The sequence below is a fragment of the Perca flavescens genome, chromosome 9 (genome assembly GCF_004354835.1).
Source record: "Perca flavescens isolate YP-PL-M2 chromosome 9, PFLA_1.0, whole genome shotgun sequence".
NCBI classification, from domain to species: Eukaryota; Metazoa; Chordata; class Actinopteri; order Perciformes; family Percidae; genus Perca; species Perca flavescens.
Window position 1 is genome coordinate 11,064,385 of NC_041339.1, and position 22,153 is coordinate 11,086,537.

General features: G+C 39.0%; 1 pseudogene; it reads left to right on the plus strand.

Annotated features, from left to right (window-relative positions):
• The first annotated feature begins 2,076 nt into the window (after positions 1–2,076).
• On the plus strand, positions 2,077–18,156 carry LOC114561596 (28S ribosomal protein S28, mitochondrial-like; annotated as a pseudogene).
• The last annotated feature ends 3,997 nt before the right edge of the window (positions 18,157–22,153 follow it).

The window sequence follows — 22,153 nt, forward strand, 5'->3', positions numbered from 1 at the left end:
TTGTTTGATTGTAATCATTTATTGAATTTATCATTTCCTGTTGAGGGACTCACAAGAAAATTGCTGAATCCTACATATCAAGCGTCTTTCATTAGACCCTCCATAACTCACATTGCCTACTTCTTTCCAAACTCCACAACTGTAGTTTACGATGAAGGCTTTTTGTTGAAAATGTCTCACGCCCTAATGTTACAAGCACACACACACACACACACACACACACACACACACACACACACACACACACACCCACACTGTATATATATATATATATATATATATATATATATATATATATATATATATATCTCAGTGTTTTCCCTAGCTGCCTAGTCAAATCAGTTTGACATCATTTTTAAACATTATTATCACCATATCTGTGTCTAAAACATTGGAAAAGTTAGAGCAGATAATAAATAAATAACACTCACAAAAATCTTAAGGTTAAAGAAGTCCACTTGGGGCTGACTACAACCATTATATCGGAGGAAAGTATTTTAGTTAGTTTTTTAACATTCATTCGGATTAGTTGCTGCCCATAACGGCTCGGGCGCTGCACCTAAAAATGATAATGGTAGGAATATATATATATATATATATATATATATATATATATATATATATATGTGTGTAACAGTGGTAGTTCTCTTTGTCCAGGAAACCTAAACTGTTGTTTAGAGCAGCATTAAGAGACAATTGTTTGCTATTAAAACCATGCCACAGTAGAATTTAATTTACAATAGAAAGTCAAAATGGCCTAAGGGATTGCAGATGGATCGAAATCAAGTACTAATCATCATAAACAATCAACACATTTATATTAGACTAATTCTGCAGCATTACACAACATGCTCTATTGTGACCGAGACATAAATATCTGTGAGAATTTAAGGGGTGTACCATTGCACCCCCAATCGATGTCCGCTCCCACACAGGCCATATGGCAGTGCTGGCCCAGCTCTTAGTGCCAGCCCCTGCTCTGTGCACATGGGCTAACAGCTTGGTGGACACATAATTAATTTGCTTAGGCGTCTGCCATTTATTTTCCAACCTACATTTTGTTAATTGGACAGAGGAGGTTAAAATCAAATGAGTGTCTCCGGGTATGTTAAGGCTACTAATTGCACTGAGTTCACAAGATAGTGGTTGCTTGAGGGAACACAGATACAGGGGTGATATTGGGGAGGAATGAGGTGAAAACATCACATGTTTTCAGTAGGGCTTGTGCTAAAGTCCGCAGAGGACAAGAGGCAATCACTGATGATCATAGACGAAAATGTAAATGAAAAAATATGAAATAAATCATGAAAAAAATGCAAACGACAGACTTATCTGTCCAAAAGGAAAGACTCAGACAGATATGTCTTACTTGGGTTGTATTGCTTGTAATGTGTCATTTTAGTTGTCCTGTGTTGTTTAAACTTTATATCATAATGGAACCTCCCCCCTTCCCTTCTTTTCTCTGTTGCGTCTTTTTACCGTTCTGCTATTTAATTCACCAAGCAATAACTGTCTCTTGCAACCAAAGTTAAATCAGACTTGTAAGATGAATTTAATCAAGTTAATTGACTAGTAAATGCAAATGTTATTGGGAGCCCAATATGCAGCATAAATCTAGATGATGCCTGTTTTTGGTATTTAGTAAACATCAAAAGATAATGATGAAAGTTGTTATCCAAATGATCAGAGAGATAGAAAAAATGTGTATAAAAAGAAACCGTTAATTAAAAATCCTGAATGTAAAATAGGTCTCATTGTATTACGCTTTTTATTTAATACAGTTCCTTCATATTGAATAATTAAAAAATGACAGTGTACTCAGATTGTGAATGATTAGCTGAGAAAGATTTAGAAAGATTTAGGAATGGAACATAAAATGATATCATACCCTCAATATAACAGCTGCTTTTTCATGTCACGGAACGTCTGTGTCAACATATTCTTCTGGCTGAACTGGTTTTTTTGGGATTGAGGAGCGAAATTGTGGGTTTATATTGCTGAGGCGTGGAGACTGGGGGTAGAGCTGAGCGATTAATCGCTATTTTTCGCTCTTATACTTGGAAGGGGATATAGGGCATGACATGCAGCAAAGGGCCAAAGGTTGGAGTTGAACCTGTGGCCACTGTGTTGAGGACTGAGCCTCTTTCTATGGGGGTGCACTCTACCAGGTGAGCTACCCAGGTGCCCGATTAATCATTTGCAAATCGAGATTTAAAATAGCGATTAGCTAATCGTGAAGACCGCGGTTAAATAAAATCTGCAATATCTAGTTGAACGTTTGGTAACATTTGGTTTAACATTTTTTAATCCTCTTTTTGTTACTATATTTACTGTCTTTTTCATTTTACATATCACAGATTGTTTACAGAAATGTCCTATTTTCAGGAGATTTTTCATTTTCATTACTTTATTTAACATGATCGTAGAAGGCGCAATATGTAGATGTTACTATTAAACTGAGTCATATGTAGAAATGTATGTTAACAGGAAAGTAGTGTGAATTTTTTGAACTTTTGTGATTTGACTGTTCAATGTCCCATGCTTATTAGAAGGAAAACACGTATTGCTGCCAATTCATACCCATGTTGTCATCCTTGCATAAGAATACAGAGCAGTTTGGATGGTGTCTCATGTTGTAATGCTCAAAAAAAAAGAAAAAGAAAAAAAGAAAAAGCAAATCGAATCATAACCGCAATATCTGGCAGAAAATCGCAATTAGATTTTTTTTCTTGCCCAAATCGTTCAGCCCTAACTAGGGGTTAATGACAATAGAAATGTTTCCACTCATTCAGGCTTTCAGGGGATGATCCAGCTAGCCGGTGCCTGCAGCAGCTGTGTGGAAGGGTTCGTATTGGTGCCCCTGGAGCTGTGCAAAACAGGCCACGTTGTCCACGGCAGCAATCCCTGCTGCTGTTAATCACCTGCCTTCCCCCCTCCCCCAAATCTCACCCCCTCCTTTCTCTGGTTCCTTCTCTCTCTCTCTCTCTTTCTCTCTTTCCCCCTGCACTGATTTGCAAGCGCAGATTAATCAGAGCATGGGGGCCTTGATGAAATTTTGCTGTTATTGTTCCCAATTTTAGCAACATCTTTTATTGTCTTCATCATTCATTTACAGGAGGGAGACGGGGGGGCGACTGTGTCAATTATGCAAATGATGTTGCACACTTTTGCAGATTGCTTCATTTGGTTGCCATTGTTTGCGAGAATTTAATTATTAAATATTATTATGCTCATGTTTCCTTCAATTTTCCGAAGCTTTGTTTCAATGTGATCTCTCCTCCAGCTGTTCATCCCTCCGCTCCGAGCCAGAATCAAAGCAGTCTGGCACGCCAAGGCCAAACAAACTCCCCTCCGTTTAATGATTTTGAAGTTTCGTACCTCGCTCTCTCATCTGTGGGCTCAATACTATGATTGGGAAGAAAAAAAGGCAGACCACACTCAGTTTAATGACCGGGAATTGAATTCAAGTTTATTCAAAATTGACATTCAATTATGTAGCACCTAATGATATTTTAATCTCTTTTCTTTAATTTCATAGGAATTGGCTTTTCAAAGGCTTTTGTCTGGCAGCAACACAGACGGACTGAATAAAGAATACAGATTGGTATTAGATCCTAGTGATAATAGGGAAATTAAAGCTTTTATAGTTCACACACTCAGAGGAAAGGCAGTGTTCCCTTATTAGACATTTAAATCCCTGTTTCTTGAAGCCCATCGTTGCCATCTTTCCTCTGACATGATAAGTTGGAAATTTAAATAAAAATAAAATTACATTTTTAGAAAGCATTTATCAATTTCTACAAACTCTTACTTGATACTGATTTACTATTTTCGATTTAGGGGAATCTGTCAGGTGTAGATGGGCTGATTATGATTTGATCGTGCTAATTGATCCCAATCATTTTATAATATCCCACATCAAAGCTACTTTAAAAAGATATTTAAGTACATACATACTACTCCCTGGTACGTTATACATAGACCAGCGCCCCTATTTGTCGAACTTCTAAGAATCATACTCTAAAGAACAAATTTTGGATTAAAAGGTTATTTGCTGAGTGTGAAGAATAAGACACATTTACTCCATGATTGATTTATACTTACAGCAAAGTGTCACCTGGCTGAACACATATATGCTACTGTATTAGTAAGAATAGCCAATCCAGAGAAAAGGATTTCCCCCTACATCTGCCACATTGCTCATTCTTTGTAAATAAAAAAGAAACATATGTAATTAGCATATTTAAAGAAAGTTCATTTCATTTGTGTGAAATCCTTAATAAGTCTAGCAACAATTACCATGTCCAATGAACAATCTATTTTAAAACATATACATTTATAAATAGAGATGAAATTAAAGGAAGTTGAATTAAAATCAAACCACACTGGGGAATCTCCTGTAGTATCACTTTGACAACTGCAGACAATAAAGATTCATAAGGAAAATCAGTTCACTTTATTTATGTCTAGCATGCCAAACCTATTTTCATTCCTTCCATAACATGGTATGTGCTCACCTCTATTTCTGTACCATAGTCATCTACATGTAGGATCTATGCTTAACCAACTGAAGACCTCGGGAGCTTTCTTAAATGTATGGGTGTTTTTAAGTCAAAAGAAACGTGATAAATAGTTTTTGTTCATAAGTTCATGAGCAGGACTAAAAATTTGGCATTTTTACTTCAATCTCCCACTAGTTTTGCGTAGGAATTCTAAGTAATGACAACAAAACTGCGGCCATCCACATGATACAAGCCTTCCGTGATCGTGCACGCACCCCCACCCCTCCCCCATACAGTTACTAGTAGCCAAGGACATGGAGGATTAAAAAAACATGACGGACTCTTCAGAAGAGGTAATTATCTTCACTTGAGTTTCTGCGCGCGAAAGTAGCCAGACGACACAATCTTCGGAACATAGCCAAACTGAGAAATACAGAGAGAATTGTGTGGAGCTGATCTGAGTCTTAATTAGCTTTGCAGCAACTCATTTGGCAATGGCTTGAATGTAACAGACGTTCATTAATATCAAAAAGTTACGCACTAAAGCTTGAAAAAAAAAAACATGATGGACTCTTCAGAAGAGGTAATTATCTTCACTCGAGTTTCAGTGCGCGAAAGTCACCGGACGACACAATCTTCTGAACATAGCCATACTGAGATATACAGAGAGAGTTTTATGGAGCTGATCTGAGTCTTAATTAGCTTTGTAGCAACTAATTTGGCAATGGCTTGAATGTAACAGACGTTAATATCAAAAAGTTACGCACTAAAGCGTTAGGTAAATTAATAGATACAGGCCCTGAACTTAGATGCTGCTTTTTTTTTGTTGCTTGCTGCAGCATCACTACTACCCATGACTTTTGGCTGCCTGCCCTGTCTGCGAAATCTTATTGGATTCCTGTGACACTGTTTTATCTCATGCACACGGATTTCCTCACCACAGGTTACTGGTGGAATTATACACCAACAGCCACTTTGACTTCACCAATTTAAAGGGATTGGACGGGGTCATGAGAGAAGGGGAGCGGCTGGTTCTTGGAGGGGTTGGGGGGGCTGGGCCTGAAAAAACATAACCCGAGGAGCACTTTCTTGCTGATTACTCGTTGACGTTTTTCCTGCCTTGTGGGATACTTCTATTTCTGACAGTTGCTCCCACAGTGGGCGCGTTCATCGGCATGTCCGGCGCCACTCGTCATGTTGGCCGTGGCTGGGAGGAACAGCTGTCTGCGTTAACGAGGCCAGAGCCACACACAGACCAGCGAGGCGGCGGAGCTCGGGCAGACCAGAGCACCACTCAGGCTCCATAAGGCCCCGGGATGCATAAACAATGACTTAATGAGAATGCGTGCCATTACTGTAATTAACACAGCTCATGTCAAGCACTGTCAGAGTTTCAGGAAGGTCTTGCATTGCATTGAAAAGGCTGGCTTGCAATGACCAGAGGCCCTCCCTACATTCACAAAACACCCTATACAGAGCATAGACACACTCAATAAAAAAGGTGCATAAAAAGATCCACCATCTGTAATCAAAACATTTAACCTTTTATGTAATGATCTCTAATTACATCTTAATGTATTTTTATTTCGTTTAAGTAGCAAGTCTTTAATTGTTTTGTATTTTTTTCTGTAAAATGAATCATCTCACTCACAGATGCAGTTTGTATCTAAAGGCTACTCAGCGACTCACAGGATGAAATGTAATAACCATTATCAAAAGGTCATTTTAACTGGCAGATTGCCTTTTTACTGTTGGTACTCTTTATCTGTTGATTAGATTTGTTTTTTATAGGATTAGTCTGACCACATAAAAGCAAAACAAAGCGGAAAACACAAGTAATGCCTAATTTTCATTGGCCATATTACAGTATGTTGAAAATATAGTAAGTGACTCTTTATTGTTTAAATATGCACCGTTTTACAGTTTTTTGCAGTGTATTCTGACCCAATATCCTGCTAATGGCAAATACATCAAATAAAGAAAGCAACATTTCATCCACAAACAAGATGAATTTTGCAAGATAGCATCTGGTTACTTATTCAGAGGATTTAGAATTGACAGAGCCACATAAAATGTCAGCAGACCAAACACCATCACACAGAATTTTACTGCTTGTGCAAACGCCCTCATCACAGTCTGACCATGTTGGACTCCAACCTTTTCTCATCTTATTACCCTAGTTTTAGACACTCATAATTTATGTTCAGACTCAATCCAGATAATCTGACTGAACTAGATCAAGTTTTCTGACTTCAGTGAGTCAGAATTATAAACATTGTCATAGATGATGTAGAAAGAAATCAATTTTGCAAGATTGCACTAACTCTCTTTATATTTAGGAGAGGATGTTTTAAGCCATCAGACATTTTGTCTTTTTAGTGAAATGCCTCAACAACTATTGGATTAAGCCCCGGGGATTTATAATTTTAGTGTTCCACTGACCTTTCTTCCAGAGCCACCATCAGGTGAAACATTTGTCCATTGTGAGCAAGTTAGCATGCTGACTTCTATTAAATACAGCTTCACAGAGCCCAAGCATGACTGTAGACTCTTAAAGCCAATTTATGGTTCTCTGGCTACGTACCTAGGCACGTGTAGACACCGGAACCTACACCGTAGCCTGACAGGCACCTCTCAAAAAATGTAACTACATGTTGCGGCGACGCATGTCACTCGGCCGCGGCTTCTTTCTTCCACTATGCCTCTAGAGTCTAGTCTGGCTATCACCAGCCAAGCTCAATCTGTTAAGATTGAACAGTACTCGCTTCAAAGCTAACCACGTCCCTTTCTCACTCGCTCTACCACACATTCCCCACACACACATGCTATTCTCTTAAAGAGATCGACACACACACCAACACATAAGTATAGACTTCAGGCCACTTGCTTAGGCTACAGTGAACGCTCTGCGTAGAGCCTCCGCAGAAGCATAAATCACGTTTTAGGCCCTGTTCTCACCTGGTTTAAATATTCGTCCTGAGTGATCTGATCACAAGTGGACAGCTCTAAGTACAGATGAAAACAATCTCAGGACGCATTGAGAACGCCTTGAGATTGGATTGCAAAAAACGCATTTGGATGGAAATGTGTCTACATTAGGGTGACCAGACGTCCCGGTTTGACCGGGACAGTCCCGATATGACCGGGATAGTCCCGATTTGACCGGGACAGTCCCGATTTTAGAGTTGCGTGTCCCGAGTCCCGACAAAAGCCTGTCAGGACGCTAACATTTTCCGGTTTACACCAACCACTAGGAAATTGTCCCAGTTGTCAGCGATTACATAGCCAACGTGGCCTCTTCTTATCTGTCTTGTTTTAACCAGTCACTCCAGGATTTGTTTTGAGATTGTTGTGGCCCAAAATGCCTGATTTTGCGGGAGCTGTCCTCAATTTAGGTTGTCTCATCTCTCGTCTTCATATCAAAAACAAGGAAATTAATTTGGCGACGCAAATCCTGATATGAACACAACTTGTGCATAGGCTACCCACCTTACCTAATGCTTTAGTTGATGTGTTGTTCATGCATGAGGTCATGAATGAGAGGCTGTGAACTAATGTCAATTCCTGATGATTCATAAGATATAAAAAAATGATGTAGGCTAATGCACAAATCATGAATTAATTCATGCATGAATTCATAATTCATGTACCCTTACCATAAAGTGTTACCATTACTTTAGTTCAAGCCTGTGGCAGCAGTTCCAAATAATTTGTTTAGTGCCATGCGATGAGAAATACCTTCTCACAAAGTTTTTCACAAGTTCAGTGGGTGCATTTTCCAAAAGAATGCTTTAATTCTGAAAAATAAAGTTGGTCCCACACGAAACTCACTCAGTATCTTTTAATATTATTTACATACCAAGAAAATTCATGAATATTAACTGAGATATCACATTATGTTGTGAGCAGTAGGCCTACGTGTGCTGTTGGCAAAATTGTGTCTAATCCGTCAGTGTGTCTGACATGGGCTGGCACATGTTCACAAAAGCGTGTGCGTGAACCAGCACTACGGTCACGCGCTAAGTGTCCCGGTTTTAGCTCCGGGAAATCTGGTCACCCTAGTCTACATTCAAAAAGCAGTGAGAACGTGAATGTGTCCTGTATCCACATTAAAGACCGCCTAATCAACTGTGAGTGGAAATACCTCATTCAAAGTATTTTTTTTTTTAAGATTATTTTTTGGGGCATTTTTAAGCCTTTATTTCCACAGGACAGATGAAGACATGAAAAGGGAGAGAGAGGGGGCTGCAGGCCGGAGTTGAACCTGCAGCCGCTGCATCAAGGAGTGACCCTCTACATATGTGTACCTGCTCTATACAGCTGTGCCACATTCAAAGTATTTCTCATGTCACAGAAATGAGTGAATCATGTGTTTTGGATGTTATTATCACATTCTGTTAGTAGGGTGTTGGTGTGTTTGTTCCTGCATGCTTGCTCCTATATCCCCGGCTGTTTCGAGCTCTCTGCAGCGCTGTTGACTTGAAAGTAAATTATTTTTAATTTCATAAAATGTCCCAGAATTTACCAATGTTGGACATTAGGCTACTACAAAACTTCCTGCTCTTATGTCATCTCCTTCTGTTATTTATTACTCTCATTACCACAGCTACAGTGCTGTCTGGAGTTGAGGGTGAAATGCATGGTTAATGCAGCGGTTTCATTTTCTTATAAGTTCTTCACAATAAAGTCCTCCGTTATTTTGGTAATTGAATGCTTTTATTATGAAGTAGGAAAATCAGGAAATGTTGGGGCTTCATCAGCTGCACACAGACAGACTGTGGGCAGCGATTTTTCATTTTTCACTTGATTGATATGAAAGTAACATTATAAACACACAACCAGGCTACAGTATATGCAAACGGAAATGATGTACGTGTCTATTTGATCACTCAAATTGGATTTTAATACAAGGTCAGAACAGATAGGCCCTCAGTTACACTGGTTTGGTTTGATGCTTCTGTTGATCCGGGATGACTTAGCTAAAATGATGACAAAAGGCATGTTGTAGTGTGGATAAAGGAAAAGATACAGTATGTTAAATATATTCCCTATAGGTCTTGGTGGCTGCTTTTGATACTTTGTACTGTATTTGGGCTGGCTGTGGATGCAACATAGTCAGTTAGAGCAGTGAGGCAGCATCATTAACAGTTAATCATAAAGCAAAGTTGTCAGCGGGGGTGGCTGTAGTTTTCATAATGGCCTAATTTCTAGCAATCGCAGACTAATTATCTGCATTTGCAATTGTTGTGAATTCTCTTTGTGACTATGCGGGAACATTTAATATAGAGTTTATAGTCCTGGGATGAGTTCTTGGGTTATGTGTTTGGAAAACACCATAGGGCATAACTGCAACCATAAAGCTGTGACATAACTGCAGCATAATTAGAGGGGTAAATTCTTATTCGAAGCCTGTTATATGCCAAAAATCAGGCGTTGTGTAGTTGAAAATAAATTACTACCAAACTCATAGGCTACAGCAACAAAATCAATTAATCTGACTAAAAATGAATACAATATATACTAAAATGACTTATGTTGGGTAGCCTATTTTAAAATGACATCGTGGACACCATGCTTGAAAATATCAATGCAGCAAGTCATTCTAACATGAATAAACACATCAAAATCAAAACCTTTTTTCCACCTGTGTTTGTTTAATTTGAAATTTTTCTAAGTGAATTAAATTTAACATGATTGACAAACATTACATTACATTTACATTATCATTTACCATTTATACTTAATAAGCATTATACAACAACTAGATCCGACCTGACAATCCGAGCACACCTGGCGTATCACTTAAAATATCACTCTGCCATTTCTGTGTCAATATTACGGAGTTGAATTAAAAAACTCTTTCAAAACATTTGGAGTCATGTAAGGATCGGATTAAACAATGTATTTGTTACAACGCTCTGAAGTTAACTTTCACTGGAAATGTCTTGGATCCGCTGTGCCGGTGATGGTGCTATCTTGAAATTTCTTTCAGCTGATATCTTAGTTACAACAACATTGAGCTTGCAAAGCAGTTTTGTGTTTATACTGTATGTGCGGTAGTTATTCAGTTTGGGAAATCCAACAGTCTCTACAAAGCTAACGTTAACTTAAGTTACCTGCTGACTAATGTTTTACAGGGACAAAAAATGTTCTCTGTTCTTTGAAGTTCATAGACGTTTAGTATTCAAATCTATCCATGGAAAACTGTTTTTTTCAGCAAATGTCTTAGTTATAACAGGATAGAGCTAGCAAAGCAGTTTGGTTCTTATATTTGCAGTAATTATTCAGTTTGGAAAATCCCACGATCTCTACAAAGCTAACGTTAGCTTAAATTGATTGGCTTAAACAGGGAGTGACTAGAAATTGTCTTTGTTGCTTTTTTTTTTATTTTGAGAGCAAATTGCAGAAACTACGAACTATAGCTTTAACCTTCGGTTATGCTTGTGACGCAGTTCCGTTTAGTTGACAAATAACTTTGTCAGACTTTTCGTCTTGTCCACATATGCTAGTGATCTAATGAATTTAATATACCTTGTATTAGTTTTAATATTTTGGAGCTAATGTCTTTTGTGAATCTCTTTTGCCACTGACACTTCTTGATGAGTATTACACCTAAAATATTTTTCCCAATTCTGTCTGGAGGGAGGAGTGGGGGAACTGCTGTTTGGTCAAATTGTGGGCTATATGGCTTAACACGTGTTGGACATAGCCACTGTTGAGTTTTCACTCATTTGCACTTCATACAACAGTGTTTATGGCATTGTAAGAAAGGGCAGAGAGGAGAAAGATAAAGGAGAGGCAAGAGTACATTTTATCATCAGTGATGAAAGGTGAGCTGTAATTACAATAGTACCAAACATGAAGCTTCTATTATTTGTGTTTTCTAATATTGTAACTGATTGTATTGTAATCAGCAATATATGGGGATGAGTAATCTTTTTGAATCTGTGTAAAGATGATATAAGGACCATTTATTGTATAGTCAAAAAGGGAGTCAAAATGTTCAGTTTCTGACAGTGTTCCACGCTTGCTGTGTTGTTCAAGTTTTTGTACAAGCAGGATGCATCATTGATTTGATTTGTGTAGCTAGCTAGCTAGTTGACCAGTTAGCAAGCAATCTAACATTAGCCAGCAGCTAAAACCACAGTATCACAATATATTTCACGTCTGTGTCACTTTTTGGATGTTTTCAGCACTGGGGGGAAAAGGGTTTGTTGTAACGTTACTCAACCCCGCTGAGAGACTTATACTGAACAAAATTCTAAATGCAACTTAGTTGCATTTTTAATGAGCTGAAATCAAAGATCTAAGACTTTTTCTAAGTACAGAAAAGCTTATTTCTCTCAGATATTTTTCACAAATCTATCTAAATCTGTGTTTTAGACAGTTCCACCGACAGACCACCGACAGTTCCGGAGTTTGTGCTGGCTGGGTTCGGATTGCTGTAAGTTAATGAAAGCTGCTGGCTAACTGTGGATGTGTCGTGTCCCTGGGTTGTTGTAAAGCTAGCTGGCTAAATTAGCATTAGATTTGTCTTCTATCTATAGAGCTAACGTTAACGCTAACTGGTGAACGTAATCGTGGGTTAGCCCAGTTTTGTTTAACGTTAACTTGATCAAAACAGTTATACTTAAAATAACTTCATGAACGCGTTAACGATGTTGTAACTTTATAACGTTAACGTTCCCCCACTGAGCATTAGCATCAGCTAATGCTAACTTTACTTGTCAACGTAGCACATAACGTTAAGCTGGATCAATAAATATTGAATTGTATCAATAAATAAGATCTCTGCTGTGTTACTGTGTTGTAAGTGGCATGTAATCAATGACAAAATAATGCTTAGTGGCAGAAAGCAAGCTGTATAACGGTTACTGAGTATTAATTTTTTCTGTGACATTGTATGATTTACAATTACTCTCGAACGTATCATCTGGGTTCCCGTGTTTTGAAGGAAGTTAGAGCAACCAGAGGGGTCAAAGGTTTTATGACGCCACTGACGACTACATGAAACGTCCTGTGTCATTAAAATAAAATAACAAATTGTTCTGGGTTTGAACGTTGTTGGAAACATTTAGGATAGTGTAAGTACATTTTATAACTCAACAAAATACATAACATAGGTATAGTCGTTTTTAGACCTTCTAATGCAGAAATGTTACATATTGTACCTTTAAAGTGCTCATATTATGCTCATTTTCAGATTCATAATTGTATTTAGAGGTTGTAACAGAATAGGTTTATGTTGTTTCATTTTCAAAAACCACAATATTGTAGTTGTACTGCACATAGCTCCAGGTCCTCTTTTCACCCATCTTTGTTCGGAGTCGCCCATGCGCAGTAACTACTGTAGGTAAGCACTACTAGTCAGTTGCAGAGTATGAGGGCATGCCACTCTAGCAGTTACAAAGTGACAAGCATTCGTTGCGGAAGTAAAGGCTGGACTACAATAGAGTTGTTTGGAGCAGTTGGTGAACAGTGTTTTCTCTGGATGATGGTAAGTCCCTTTGGGGTGGACTTTGGGCTTTTTCACTTTGTACTATAACGTGCACAAAAAGATATATAACACAATAAAGGAAAGGGAAAAAGCCAAAAAGCATAACATGAACACTTTAAGGCTGATTCATAGGAAACAATATTATTGTTGACAAATACAATAATAAACACTTGTTAGAAATGTCTGTATGTCTGCTTACAACTACATTATAGTGTGACGAGACGTGTGTTATATATCCACTTTCCATTCATTCCATTTATTTTACAAACCCCAATTTCAATGAAGTTGGGAGGTGTAAAACGTAAATAAAAACTGGTTGCACCGCGTTCTTTCTAAACTATCTTTTTTAATAAACTGTCTGTACACTTACAAAGTTCTCAATGCTTCAGTTTACATGTAGGGACCCTCATTATGCTACCGTGGAAGTGTGGTGCTATTTTGAACCTTGATAGCGATTTCTTTTTACTTTCATTATCATTATCATTATCAACACCATCATCAAAATGTCTTTCCTCTGAAGACACACACTGATTTTAACAAACACTTTATATACACACACCATAGCAAAGCAATGAATGGTACAGTGTGTCCCTGCCAACGATTGATGACTCCGAGCACTGTGGTTGTAAAAGTGGTTGTATATCCTTGTGTCTTTTTAATTAGAGATGAATTATTGAGGCTTACACAGCCAGTGTTTGCTTTAGGTTGTGGGGGTCTTTTTGCCTAGCCCATGTATGTCCTTTTTTCACTTCAATTTTTCACTTTTCTTGCATTGACACCTGAGTTTCTGTTGTTTTAGCCTTTTGTGGTTAATCAGGGTTTTGACGGGGACTTAAAAAGTCTAACATTCCAAACTTAAAATTTTCCTACGTCAATGTAACGCTACAGCTAATGCTCAGAAAAACTTTCCCGCAAGGCTTTAGAATGTTTTTTTTTTTTTTTTTTATTCTGTAGTGTTGTAGTTCTTTCTAGACACCGGTCCTATAATGCTAATGAAGAAATCTGGGAAATGTTTCAGACAATGTTTCCGGACTCTGACATCTGACTTTGTTTTTCATGTCATTCATAATGGTCTTAAAAAGTCTTAAATTTGACTTTGTGAAACCTGTAGAAACCCTGTTAATGAAAGGTGACATACATTTTGCCTGAAAATTTGAATGTTGCTCCTACTGTAATTCACCAAATATAATTAGCTATCAGAAGAGGGGTAAAAACCAGTGTTTTCATCACTTTCTTTATTGTGCTTGTAACAATGGCTGAACATTTGTGAAAAGGATGTAGTTTCTATTTTGTGCGATGGGACTAGAGTTGACTCGTCTGCACCGTTCATAGCCTTTTCTTCTTTCTCTATCTTTCATTTGCTTCATCTCTCTCCCTTTCCCCCCCTCATTCTTTCCTTCAGAGAAAAGAGGGCTACGCATTAATGAGTCAATGCGGAGCTGTATTTTGTTTAATTAGGTAGTTTATATAATGAGGTGTTCATTTCTAATGGAGGGACATGCTGTGAGCAGCACATCTGCAAGAATAACTCAGGCAATCAGCAGCATGAGGACCCATGGAACTGCAAATGAGACTTACTTACTCAGAAATGAATTATGTCTCAGTGCCTTTCCCAAAGCCCATTAATTAAATCCACTGGCATCAAGGTCTTTTTCTTAATTTCATGTACCATTAGCATAATAAACACAATTTGAGTTAGCACAATGTGATCAGTTTAATGGATGCTATTTATTTTACTTTATTATTTAAAGCTCTGCTAATGGCGGGAGAAGCATAAATATATCTCTATGGCTCCCTCTATGAAAAAACTCCCATCAGGCCCCAGCGTCGACACAGATGCTCGTTTCAGTGGGCCCATACATTTGTGTAGTGCTGCTGCTGCCCCTTGTGAGTGTGCAGAGTGGAAAGGTGTTGCACGGCTATAATTTTAGGGCAGTAGACTGCGGTTCAGTGCAAACTCGGGCCAGGATTCACATTTATTAAACATGGGCCTGCAATCTTATATGTCACAATCTCCTTACTTATAATGTTTGGTGTTTGTTTTGGATGTACTGTATTCCAGCGTTGCTTTTCTGCTAAGTGAGAAGATAATTAGGATTTGGAGGCATTTCATACGCACAGGGTATTTGAGGTCTAAGTGCAATCCGTAGCGGCAGGAATCCATGCACCTTCATTAAAACAATACAAGGACTTAATGTATGGTAGTGAATTTGTTCTGACCTTAAAGCGATACCCTAGAGGTGAGATATGATTAGCGTTATTGTTGAGGACAGGTACATCATTATCTCAATGTACCTTGGCCATTGCCAAGTTCCACAGCCGTGCTCCATCCTCTGACTCGGGCACTAGCACAAGACATAATCTCTTCTCAGGAGCGGAAATGCACTTAATCTTCTACTCAAGTTTCAGGGACTGCCCCCGAGTGCTCTCTGTCTAGTAGAACTACGACAACTGCTCGGCAGAAATCTGCAGCAATGTTTTAAGTTCCCAAATTAATTGCCTAATGGATTAGGAGGTATGGAGTGTCCTACTTTACTAGGATGGAGCAATAATTTAAATTGTGCCAGGTAAGGACAAGGAGAAGTTGTATTTCAGGAGAATGTATTTTTTTTTCTCTCAAGATGAAATACATCTTTTATTGCCCCAAATACTGTGAGGCCTCCTCCCCCCACCCTCATTGGCATTCTTTTCAGGGGTTCATTAAACAGTCTAGTGCCTTGAAAAGAGAATTACAAGCAATCGGTTCTTGTTACTTACATACATGGCCAGAAACAAAGGTACAGACAGGCAGACATTGACACACTTTAAATTACAAAAAATGTGTCACGTACACACCAGATACAGTGCGGCTGTCAGTTACCAAGACAACTCAGGGTGCACAGATGCAAAGAAAGGATGGTATTTTAAAAGGAGGGAAGTCTTTGAAATGGACTCTCATTTTGGACAATCTAAGTGACCAAAAGTCAGCCTGTTATTTTGGCATACCTCATCATAATGGCATTAAAGTGGGGTGATTGAAGGAGAACAGCCCCATGTGTCAAGTGTAGAGTGAAAAACACATGACACCAAAACCCATTAGTGTCCTCCGGAGAGACAATGCCCAGAACTCTCCCTCAGCCTCCTCCTCCTCCTTACTCCAGGCTCGGGGTGCCGTTTTTGTCAAAAGACACTCCTTTTGCTACAGATAAAAGGCCCCACGATTAGCCCAGGGGTTGAACTGTGCTCCATTCCAGTTTCACTTTTTTCTTTGTAAATTGAGAACTTGAAATGATGTCAAAGTCTGGTGTAATGAAAGTGAGTGTTTTTTTCTATACTAGATCTCAGGAACTCAGGAAATCATCCAATTATCTTTTCGCTGAAAGAATTTTTTTATTGGAAATGGTGATGCTCAGAGATGGTTTGCCTTGATGTTTATTGCATGAATTTAGATTGGCAGTTCTTTCAAAAGTAAATCCCACTTGGATTATGTTACTGCTAATGGTAATCATTATGGGTTATTGGAATCTATCTGTCTATCAAGCAATCAATCTGTCTATTTGTGTCTCTGTGTGTCTGGCTGTCTAACTGCTTGTGTGTGTTCATTTTCGTCAACGGAAACTATGACGGAAAATATTTGACACTTTTTTTCCCACAGCGACACTAAAACTAAATACAAAGTTGACTTTGTAAACAAAGACGATAACATCTACCATGTGTTTGTGTACGTTTACATTTTTGTAATCATTTGCATGTAGGGTAGTCTGTTGTGAAGCTCTGGAGTTGCACACCCATTTATGCTGTTCCACCCTCTCTGCAGGAACCATAGACTGTAAAAAGAATGGACCTAGCATCTTATAAAGTAACAGTAAAGCATGAATTTAATTAGTGAAGATATTTTGCCACTGGTAACATAGTTGGCAAACTTGCAATTTGAGTTGGCAGAGTGACGATGTTACTAACCTGTAGGATATCCGCTCGTGCCCGTTAAGGGAAGTGAAGAAAAGTTCAGTTGTAAGGTTAGTAGGCTTTCCAGCGGTTAGAAGCACACAGGTGAAATATGGAGGTATTCATTTCCAAATAGGTGTATTAATTGATGGTAGCCCGCGGTGGAAGACATGCTTGAATGAAAGCCATGATGCCCTGAAGCCCCGCCCCTGCAGCTGCACACATGTCACTGTTCTGTTCTCAACCTTTATTGTGCGTTTTATTCACAGTTTATTAAAGGTCCCATGGCATGAAAATTTCACTTAATGAGGTTTTGTAAGATTAATATACGTTCCCCCAGCCTGCCTGTGGTCTATGGGCTGAAGTATGTGCCACCAGAAACTGAATTTGAATCATTTGTATTTGAATTTGAATTGCTAAACTTGAATAATTGCATTGAAAAACTGAATTTGAATCACATAATTTGTAATTGAATTTATTCGTTTGGAACTGAAGTCCAATAAAATTTGATCCTCACTGAAAATTCAACTCTCCGTATATCTTCACATTCAGTTCTCACAATTCAGATTCAAATTACTGTGACAGACATCCGGGTAGTTGGAGGATGAAGGAAGAGCAATCGAGCACAGATCGATAGGTAGAGTTCAGTGGCGCAAGATTAGCACTAAAGATGCCAGACTGTTGTGCTGTTTATGGATGTTTGAACGAAATAAATGAAAAACTATATATATATATATATATATATATATATATATATATATATATTTTTTTTTTTTTTATATATATATATATATATATATATATATATATATATATTTTTTTATATATATATATATATATATATATATATATATAAAATAGCTGCAGCGGCAGCGGGAGGTGTAGAGTTCCGTGGCCCGGCGCCAGTGTCTCTTCCCCCGGGCAGGAACACCGCTTCGCCTCGCTGCTGCGCCGGTCCCCGCTGATCCATATGGGATCAACAGAGTGGTGATCGGCAGGATCTTCCACATAGTCCAGGACGACCTGTATGTAGATTTTGGCTGGAAGTTCCACTGCGTTTGCCAGTGGCCGGCGGACGGAGAGAAGCTACAGCGGGGCAGCAGAGCCCGTCTGCGGCTGCAGGATCTGGAGCTCACTACCCGCTTCCTGGGAGCCAAAACCGACACCACACAGCTGGTGGCCAAGGCCGTACTGCTGGGACAGCTGGAGGGAAGGGAAGCCCGGGAGAACTAGAACCAGGACTCAGCGGAGCAGACTGTCACAGCCTGTTGAAGTTTAAATCACAGGTTTCCTAAAGGGAGTCAGGCGGGACTCGGACTGTGGACGACGAAACATGACTTTAAGTCTCGTTAAATAAATAACTACCTGCAGAAATAAATGAATAAATAGCGGAGGGGTGAGCCTGGACATTTCGGTCTGTTTAAACCTCACTTTGAAGCAGAACCTCTTAGTTCAGAAGGGTTAATTCTGTTTGGACTCAGATCTGTGAACTGATTATAATAAATATTCTTTGTATTAACACATTAATTATTCTCTTTGTTTTGTTTGTTACTGCACATGATGATAAAGCTACACTTTTAAATCACAAACAAAACTAACTTTAATATGTATATAAACGCTCTAAGGAAGGAGACAGATATTAGAGTTGATTAAAAATAGACTCAAATAATAATTTAGTATTTTGCGTTTTAATGTGGAAACCTCATTATGAGTCCCCTGAGTATAAACTCAGGGGACTGGCTCTTACATCACATTGCAGGCTTGCTGATGAACAAAGTAAACCAATGCAATTAAAATGTTTAAATTAATTAACATGTATTTTCAAATATGGATAGTCACACTATTTTGCATGCAGTAGGCTAGGCTAAGGTAAGTAGCGATAGTTCATTTTAAGTTTACTTAAGTGGAAGAATGTGACTAATAAACCTATGCCTACTAACACAAGGCATTACATTTTGAACATTGTGAACAGGTAGATTATATTATCTATGAGTCTCTGGGTCAAGGCGAGGCAAGCACTTCTTCCTCGTTTCATGGTGGGTACTGTGCTCCAAAACGTAGGTGCTGATTGGCCCGCCACTGAACTCTACCTATCGATCTGCACTCGATTGCTGTTCCTTCATCCTCCAACTACCCAGATGTCTGTCACAGAAATTTGAATCTGAATTGTGAGAACTGAATCTGAATTGTGAGAATTGAATGTGAAGATATATAGAGAGTTGAAATTTCAGTGAGGATCAAATTTTATTGGACTTCATTTCCAAACGAATAAATTCAATTTCAAATTATACTATTCAGATTCAGTTTTTCAATGCAATTAATCAAGTTTAGCAATTCAAATTCAAATATAAATGATTCAAATTCAGTTTCTGGTGGCACATATTTCAGCCCATAATAGTCCCCCAGTGGCTAGAAATGACGATAGGTGTAAACCGAGCCCTGGGTTTCCTGCTCTGCCTTTGAGAAAATAAAAGCTCAGATGGGCCGATCTGGAATCTTGCTCCTTATGAGGTCGTAAGGAGCAAGGTTACCTCCCCTTTCTCTGCTTTGCCCGCCCAGAGAATTTGGCCCACCCATGAGAGAGAGACATCATGGCTTTTCAAACAGCAAAGTGGCAGATAGTCAAGGCCACACCCCCACTCTCCACCTTGCCCCCCCCTCCTTCTCTCCTCCTCAATAGCTACAGACAAAGAAATGGCACATACTAAGAAAAGCTCATTGTGGGACTGGCTCTAGTGGCTGTAATTCTGCACCAAGGCTGAATTTCGGGAAAGAGACTTCAGATACAGTATTAGGGGACCACTAAGGTCTATATAAAAGCATCCAAAGAACACCATGTCATGGGACCTTTAATATCCACCGCTGTCCAATGTACTCCAATGCCGTGTTCATTGGGTAAAATGTAAATTCAGTTCCGCTTTAACATAGTACAGGAACCATTCACCGTTCAAACACATTCATACACTGGTGGCCGAGGCTGCCATACAAGGTGCCACCTGCTCATCAGATAAACATTCACACACATTCACATACCGATGGCGATTCGGGGTTCAGTGTCTTGCCACAGGTTTGGCAATGTTGGACTAGATTGAACCTTATGGTTCTAAGGTTACACAATGTTTTTGATTAATGTTGATTAAAACTAACAATAGCCAAATGACTAAAATGTGAGTAAAACTGATACTGTGTACATTTTGTCAAAAGATTAGGACTGAAACTAAGACTGAACATCAGAATCAGGTTCCAAAATGAACACTGCTGTCTATAACTCTGTCTGACTATCTGTCTGCCAATCAAAATGAATCACTGGGTTAACCTTCAGTCTCACTGCAAAGAAAGTTCTCAGATTGGTTGAACCACTTTACCTGGTTCCACCATTGTGTTTTTTGACTGTTTGACACAAAAACGGGCGTATAAGGATCAATAGTGGAGTTGCGTGCTAATATTACCCTGTGAGTCCCGGTGGTCATTGAGTGGCGCCATGAGCTCATAGCTAATGACTGAAGATCAACGGCCAAAAACTTGACTGTGGTTTGTCTCAGTGTTATGTTTACCATACAGTGGCCACTGACACACTTCACCCAAGGGACAAAAAACAGGCTCTGGAAATTCATTGGCTAGTTGTGGTTTTAGCTTATTTTCAACTACTTAGGGTTAGGGTTACATTACATTTTCAACTACATGAGAAATCCCTGATTGTAGTACTAAAACAAGACAAGTCTATTAGCTATACCAGTGTCACATAGGTTTGTTATGACTTCATATCTAGTTTCTGGTAAGTTTAATTCACACAAAAAATATTTTTTTGTAATGTATGGAATCACTAAGGGACTGTTGGAAAAGTAGTTAACCCACAAAGATAGTTAACACAACCAGCCATGCGACTCAAGCATCATGTAATTGATTTGAAATCTGATCTCATAACATATCAGGCTATAACATTGATTGATTGTATGATAACATTAGTCCTATGTGGAATCTATCTGGGGTTTGGAGGAAAAAAAACGATAAAACGATACTTTTAAAACAGTGCCGGGGCCTAAATGGTGCCCGAACTTCTTTTATATATGTATAGCACAGTACTGTGCAAAAGTCTTAGGCAGGTATGAAAAAATGCTGTAAACTAAGAATGCTTTCAAAAAATCAATTAACAAAATGCAGTGACTGAACAGAAGAGAAATCTAAATCAAATCAATATTTGGTGTGACCACCCTTTGCCTTCAAGACAGCATCAATTCTTTTAGGTACACTTGCACAAAGTTTTTGAAGGAACTCAGCTGGTAGGTTATTCCAAACATCTTGGAGAACTAACCACAGATCTTCCATGGATGTAGGCTTCCTCAAATCCTTCTGTCTCTTTATGTTATCCCATACAGACTCGATGATGCTGAGATCAGGGCTCTGTGGTGGCCATGCCATCACTTCCAGGACTTCTTGTTTTTCTTTTACGCTGAAGATAGTTCTTAATGACCTTGGCTGTATGTTTGGGGTCGTTGTCCTGCTGCAGAATAAATTTGGGTCCAATCATACGCCTCCCTGACCAAATCTCCAAATCCATTTGCAGAAATGCAGCCCCAAACTTGCAGGAACCGCCACCATGCTTAACTGTTGCCTGCAGACACTCATTATTGTACCGCTCTACAGCCCTTCTGCGAACAACCTGCCTTATGCTACAGCCAAATATTTCAAATTTTGACTCATCAGTCCAGAGCACCTGCTGCCATTTTTCTGCACCCCAGTTCCTATGTTTTTGTGCATAGTTGAGTCGCTTGGCCTTGTTTCTATTTCGGAGGTATGGCTTTTTGGCTGCAACTCTTCCATAAAGACCACTTCTGGCCAGCAAGCGGCGCTACTCTGTATTGTTGCCCAAGTAATGAAAACCGGCAGCTGATTGGACAAACGCGTCACATGGGTTTGTTTTCTCCGGAAATCCAAAGCCAGACTGTCATGGTGGCCGTTCAGAATAGGATCTCATATTGTACTAAAATAGTTCACTGAAACATGTTTCTGAAAACATTTTAAGTGAGAAATAGGCTGTGCAGTTGCTGAATCTGTCTTCATTTCAGCTCAACAAAGGTCAGTTTAGAAGATTTTCGTCAGATTTTGAGAGACTAGTCACCTCATTCCGCTCGCCATTTCCGGGTGAGTCCCGACTGCCCTGCCGCCGACTGAACATAGGCTCGTTGGAGATGAACTGCGCCTCGCCTGTAAAGTAGACGAGAGCAGGCGA